Genomic DNA, 7767 nt, shown 5'->3' with positions numbered 1-7767 from the left:
GAGGGCAACAAATGTACATATGTGCTTGACACAATGGATGTATGTATGGATTGTGATAAGAAGTGTACAAGCCCCCCATAAAATGCTTTAAAAAAAAAAAAAGCAAAGTAAATAACTAAATAAATAAATTGATCATCTTTGGGGTGGGTTATTTCCCCTGTCTGTGCCTCTCTTTTCTCCCTGGTAAATGAGGGATTATTATTTCTTAAGTATTATTCAAGTATTATTATTATTTTTGTTAGTGCCATTGAGTCTAAGCCAACTCTTAGCAACCCTATGTTTACAACAGAACCCTTGAAGGCTAGGACTAACAGGATCATTTACCACGTAGGATCAAGATACCGGATAGCTCTATCTACTCATGCAATCCCAGTACATTGCCATTTAGAGCATTTGAAACAAAATCTCCAACATAGTCGATTCTTAATAAATATCAGTTGCTTTCCATCTCGGAGTTCATATGCCTGGATCAGTAGCTCTTGATCCCAGTCCTACATTAGAATCCACTGAGGAGCTTCAGAACAAAATGGGCTACCCCAAGAAATTCTGGCTTGATTGGCTCAGAGTGAGTTCCTGGCCTGTGATTGTTTTGAAATTTCTGGCGTGATTTTGATGGTCAGGGTTAAGAATCACTGCTGGAATCACTCTCCTGAAGTCCAAATTAAACCATGTTGCTTCTGGGTCTCACTGTCTGCTGAATGCCGTCTAAGCTGCTGTGACTAAGTGTTGCTGTTGCTACCATCCTGACACGTGGCAACCCCATGTGTGCAGAGGAGACTTGCTGCCACCTTTCAGAAGCAGATTGCCAGGCCTGTTATCTGGTTGGGTTTGAACCACCAACCTTTGAGCTACTAGTGGAGTCCTAACTGTTTGTGCCACCCAGGGAGTCCTGTAACTTGTATACCGGTCTCTATAAGCAGTGGTTCTCAATCATTGTTCTGCCGTGGCATCGGAAGAAATAGGACATACTCCCATAAAGAACTTCAGCTCTGGTCCAACTGTCAGCTGTTGGGAACCGTGTGACTTTGAGTGAGTTAGTTGTCCTCTAAGTTTCAGTTTTCTTACCTCTCTTCAGCTGTACATCTTCATGATTCGGCACCTTTGTGCATATTTTCTTTCTTCCCATAATGTCCTTTCCTCTCCAGCAAATGCCTTATGTCCTTCAAAAGTTAATTTACATTTTTTCTGGGGAACCCACCCTGACGATTTGCTCCTTGATGGTTCATTTCTCTCTTTAAGTGCTCATAACACATGGTAAGGGCCTCCATGTTAATTATATCTTTTCTGTTAACGTGTAATTGTTTCCATATCTGCCACATACCAGACTTCAAGTTTTGAAAGTATGAGCCTGCATCTCGTTTATCTTAATTACACTTACGTAACCTGGGATCTGGTCCATAGGAAATGGTCAAAGCATCTTGTTGAATTAATGAAATGCAATCAAACAAAACAGATTAAGATCCCTCCCTAAACTGCAATCTTGTGAACTTAAAAATGAAAACCTGTATCTCTTGCTTGGTGCTTTGTAATACATTTGGTTGATAAATGAATGAAGTCCAATGTAAGATATCAGAATTAGACTACTTCCTACTTTGTCAATGCTCAGCTGACTCACTGAGGGACCATTTCCTTTAGAGAGAAAAAAAAAAAGCAGTGCTCTGACCTCAGCATTTTGTTTGCTTCGCCATTTGAATGCATCATCAATAAAAATAGTAAGGAATTTAAATCATGGTTTTGTATAACTGGATTTTCTCCAAAAACCAGAATGGTTTCACTGGTAGATACACATGATTTCTCAACTGTAGCAAGTGAGAACATGAAGTCTGTATAAAAATGCAGTGAGAATTAATTGGGATATCTTGTTGTTATGAACAGAGTGATCATTCTCTGCCTTAAAATGTGTGACTTTGAAAATATTTTTCTTCTACTTACCTGCTTGTCATGCAACAATAAGCAGTTTTGTTACCGTGTACCAGCCATGGCCTAGAGATGCAGGGATTAATTAGACATAGCCCCTGCTCTCAAGTAGCTTAAAGTCTACTGGGATAGAGAACTCTTCAAACAGAGCACACGAGTTCTCTCGGTACTGTGGTCTCTCACAAACGAGAGAATGGTCACTCTAGAGGCAAAGTTGGGTGGGCTTTGTAGAGAGTTAGAAAAGGCTTCGTATATGATGTGCAGCTTAAACATAGTCTTAAAATTTGCTGACCAATTAGACAACACAAGTAAAGGTGTTTATTCTACGTTGAGGGAAGAGCAGGAAGAGATGTGAGAAGGAGTGAAAACAGCTTCTCGTGTTTGCGGCCCACAAACATAGGGGAAAACCCCCAAAGTTGAAAGGGAATGGTGTAATTAGAAGAGACGGTTGAATTGGGAGGTAGGGGCGTGGGATTGGCACATGAAGACCTATATGTGTGCCCTGACAAGTTTGGATTTGATCTTGTAGGCCCTGGGACCAAGTGAAGGTGTTAAGTGAGTGAGAGAAACACTTTTTAACTTTAAAAATATCACAGGCAGCAATATGGAAGGAAGGCAAGTCTAGAAACAAGGAGACTCAAGATGTAAAGAATACTACAATAGTGTAGTGAGAAGAAAGCAGGAACATTCGGGAAGAAGAGAATGGAGCCGATTTAAAGGGCCAAATCCACTGCCGTCGACTTGTTTCTGACATATAGTGAGCCCACAGGGCAGAGTAGGGTTTCTGAGGCTATAAATCCTTACAGAAGCAGACTGCCTCATTTTTCTCCCATGGAGCTGTGGCTGAGTTTGAACCATGGATCTCTCAGTTAGCAGCCCAATGCCTAACCCAGTGTGCCACCAGGGCTCTTTGACCAAATAGACATAACAGAGTAAATGTCTTTAATGAATGGCTGTGAGAGGACACAGGCGCGCGGGAGAGGGGTGACCTGGGTGGAGTGACTCTGACTCCTGGTGGCAGTGTGGACGTCTCAGAGGAACTGGGCTCCGCAGGGTTTTCAGTGGCTGAATTTCAGAAGTAGTTTTCCAGGCCTTTCTTCTGAGGTGCCTCTAGGTTGAAATTTTAAACCTCTAACTTTTAGGGTAGCAGCTAAGGGTGTTTAACTGTTTGTAACACCCTTGGATTAATTCGCGTATTCTAGTGCTTTAGAAATTCAAATTGAGGTCTGAAGAAATCCAAATGATTATTATTGTAATTCTTATACTTAAAAAATATGCCAGCAATAAGAAGTCAATAGAGTGTAGTTTCCAGGTTTTTACGCACATGTTCAGCAGTGTCAATGTAACCAACGACCCAAATACTCTGTGATCAAGGCGGCATTCAAGGCTATAGCTCTAGGACTAAAGCCAGCCTCAGGGTGGCACTCCAGGCTTTTGGAATGAAGTGCTCTGGACTCACCTCGCCAACCTGTAAGTAGGCAGCCCATCCTGACAGCACACAGAGCAGTCTACAGGCCCCGCTGGTTCGAGTCCAGGGGCCAGTTTACAGAGGTGGATACCCTTTTTCCCCATCTACATCAGCTCTGCGCTAACACAGAATCAACAGTATAGGTTTAATATTGCAGAAGGTTTCTGTCCAAAAAATAAATTTCAAAAAAAAAAATAAATAAATTTCACCCATATTCAAAACTAACCCAAACAATATTATTACTTTTAAAAATAGCTACGATTTACCGAGTACCTACTGTGTGTTGCCTACTGTCCTGGGTCCTTTTTATATCACACGTGCCCCTTTAACTGTCACAACAGTGCTCTCCGATTGATATTCCCCTTGTGTTTTTCAGAGGCAGAAACAAGCTCGGAGACATGAAACTAGCTCATCTCAACTCGCATAGGTTGTGCAGAGCCATGTTGGATTTTGAATGCAACTATAGGATTCCAAAGCATGAGCTCTTTCAGCAAGGTGGCACAGCCTCGTGTTACTGATGTCAAGAGCCAAGCAGTAACTAACGATAGTTGGTTTCTGCAGGCCAGGACGGTTTGGCTTGAGCGACTTAAGCAATAGCACATTCCAGGAGATCTAGTGAGAACTTCTGTTGTGAACTGGAGGCCTCCCCCTGACACTCTTTGCCATATCTTTGCACCATGGAGAGAAATTATTGTGCTTTTATGGTGGACAAGACAAAAGACCAGGGAGGGCATGCAGACATTATGGGTCAGCACTGGAGCAAAGAGCTAATTCCTATCTTTAATCTCCACCTGTGAAAACCAAAATGTCATAAAGGTTTCCATTTATCTTCCTGAGATGTACAGAATGTACTACCGAATCTTAAGCTTCGTTTAAGGGCAGCCGCACAAAAGAAAGATGCAGCTAGTAAAACTCGAGAACAACATTATTGTCCTGAGTGTAGATTGTGCAGGTGGAGGGAGTCGTCCTCACTCCTGGAATGCTTAATCAAGAGCGTCAGATGTCCCTTTTGATCCATTTTAAAATTGTTCTACTTGTTAATGTTTCTGCTTTCTTTTCAATAGGGTTTTAATCTGTTTTAGTTTGCTGTCAGTTAGTTTTCAAAAAATGATTTTCTGTATATGGAATCCAGGATAGGTAAATTTATAGATAGGAACTGGATGAATGATCTCTTGGAGGTATGGCAGGAGAGGTTGGGGGGAAATAGGGAGCTGATAATGATGAGGACAAGATTGAAGAAAATGTTCTAAAACTGATTGTGGTGATGACTGTACAATTCTTCTTGATAGGATTGAATTATTTGATGTGTGAATTATATGCCAATAACACTGTTTAAAAAAAAAGAGTGTCGAATATATTTACCCATTATTTTAAAACTGCCTTACAGATTTTAAAGCCATACAACTTCTCTGCTGCTCTAGGGATTAATAGCCAGCCTTTGGCATCCTCTCAACCTGAGATAATTCCCAATATGCACATTTTGTAAAGACCCATCCTTTTACTGAGAAGGAGAAACTGACCAGAGGAGCTCTTTGTCGACATGTCAGTGTTTGCATGATTTACAGTATAATTAACCAGCCCTCCAGCACCAGTGGACCAGCTTCCTTCATTATTCATCACATTTCCAGCAACTTGAGATCCTCAGCTCTGTTGGGAGGAAACACCTCCTTCTTAGAGATGTAAAAATATGATGTCCCTCATCATTCCCCCAGGCAGAATGTGGACCATTCCAATTGTTTTTCAGATCTAATGGATCTTCCCACCCCCCACCCCATTACCTTGGTATCTTACTCCCGGAGCTAAAATCAATTTAAACATACATAGAAATCTAATATTCGGAAGAATTTTGTTATCTAGTTGTTCATAATCCTCAGGATACATTAGTTAGGATTTAATCATGCTGATTAAAAGAATACAAATACAAAATCTAAAACAGAAACACCTATTTGAACAAACGTAACAAACATGATTAAAAAATGATTTTCAAGTGCAATGTTAATGTTTGTCTAGGTATGCAATGCAGGAAGAAGACGAAGCTGTCTGCTCCTGTAAAGGCTGTCTAGGAAGCCCCACGCAGCAGCACTGCTCTGTCCAGGAGGGTAGCCATGAGTCAGAGTGGCAGTGAGTTTTGTTTCTGTTTTTGTTTTTGCCTTTAAGTATCAAACAAAACTTCACATGTCTTTACTTTGGTCCAATAATCCCACTTCTAAGCATTTGCCATGAATATATATACCTAACAATAGGAAAATGCACATGCACAAGGTTATTAATTGCATCATAGTTTATATTTGCAAAATAGTGGAGGAAACCTAAATGAGTGATTGAGCAAACATGGAACAGACACACATATGATAGCCCTATGCACGTGTAAAAGAATGAGGAACATGTTTATGACCGGAGATGAAAGGGAAGTGAGAAAATATGCATGTCTGAATTTTTTTTCCAAAAAGAAAAAACAGGAAGAATACACCAGAAGCGAGGTTGGTTACCTACAGGAGGCAGGTGGAAACAAGGCAGAATGAAGTGGGGATAGAGAAGACCATTTCTCTTGCATATTTCTTTATTGCTACTATAAAAATTCATATAACACAACAAGAATATTCCATGTTTATAAAAGGGCTTCAAAAAGTTGTTAGAAAAGTGAAATGAATAATAATAATTTATGAATTATGAAGGGTTCATGAGAGAGGGGGAGGTGTGGAGGGAGGAGGAAAAATGAGTAGCTGATGTTAAGGGCTCAAGTAGAGAATGATGAATCAAGTACATATGTGCTTGACACCATGGATGTATATGTATGGATTGTGATGAGAATTGTACGAGCCCCCATAAAATGATTTGTTTTTAAAAGAAAAGTGAAATGAAAAGAGAATAGGATTTTCCACAAACGCTTTGAAGCCTCCTTGGATACTCTCAGATTAAACTCTCTCTGTCATCAAGCCAATTCCCACTCACAGTGGGTGACCGTCTCGGGGAGAGTTGAACCGCTCCTTGGAGTTTCCAAGAGGATAAGTCTTTATGGAGCGGACAGCTTCCTCTTTCTCTGGAGCAGCTGACCGGTGTGAAGCTTGCAGTTAGCAGGCCAATCCTAACTCCCCTGCACCACTAGGGAAGGAAAAAAATGAACCGTAAACACAAATTAAACTTAGGTAGATTCCCACCCACCCACCCAACTAGAGTTTTTAAAATATTTCCCCCCAGGCTGTTCTGAAACTACTATCTGGGTATTTTAGCATCGAGAAAATAAGTCAATGTGAATAATGAGATTGAGGTTTCTTACTGATAAAGAAAAGGTTACAAACATGGGAAAGGAGAATTGAAATGATCCTATAATATTGGAGTGGAGTTAGATAAGACAGTATAACTGCTGGTTTTTGACATAGGAAAATAGAAATAGATGTATGATTACTATGGACAACATATGCATCTAGGTATTTTCTAGTTCTGTTCACTGAGAAAGCTCAGAAGCAGTAACATCCAGGAGTACTGAGCAACCAAATCTGGGTTTTAAAATTCTGTTTGCCAATAAAAAGAATCAGAGCTCTTTGAAAAGTTGGCCAATTGCAGAACTAGGTCTAAGAAAGTATAAGATGATCTTTGAATGTCTTACAAGCACTATGCTAGAAAGTTAGGAATTGCTCAGAGTGCCGGGGACGGGTCAAAAATAGCGGAGTTGCCCGGAAGGGACTCCAGTGGCCAAGTCTGGGACAATCTAACATGAAGGATAAACAAGAATGGTGATGGATTGCAACTCATTGCTAAAAAAAGAATCCACAGGCTTAATACATAAATAACAGAGGAAGAAAGGAAACCAGGTTTCCTTATGGTAGAATATCGACTAAGCATAGAAAGAAAGAAGGAATTAGAAAATGACTATTTGGCAACCATCATAGTAATAATTAAAGCATCAGTGAATGGTAACACTAGTGGGTGAAATTTGGATGAGAAATGAGATATTTATAAAATCATAAAATATGTTCCCACAAGGTATCATTTATTAATTATACGGTGAACACAAAAAATTTGCAGTGTAAAAACATGGCAGACACCATGTTAATAAAATGATCAAAGCAAATGTAAAATTCAGTATTTGGGAATCAACATAAAGGTTATACAGACATTTTTGTACTATTTTTGCAACTTTTCTATAAATCTGAATTAAAAGATAAAAAGTAAATATGAGTAATAATTTCCAAAGAATTTTCTAAGCTATAAGGCAAAGGCTGTGTAGTCAATGTAATAAGTTAATCCCTTGCCTCTTTAGCAAAAAACAAACAAAAACAGTTATGGAAAGGCATAGATGAGTGTGTGGGAAAACAAAAACTTCAACAAATAACATTTTTAGAAAGAGTTTAGAAAATATATAAACCTGCTAGAAAAGAGGT

Source organism: Echinops telfairi, unplaced genomic scaffold (assembly GCF_000313985.2).
Source record: "Echinops telfairi isolate 266 unplaced genomic scaffold, ASM31398v2 ScPeMD7_7458;HRSCAF=8496, whole genome shotgun sequence".
In the NCBI taxonomy this organism is placed as follows: Eukaryota; Metazoa; Chordata; class Mammalia; order Afrosoricida; family Tenrecidae; genus Echinops; species Echinops telfairi.
Note: the sequence above shows the minus strand (reverse complement) of the source record.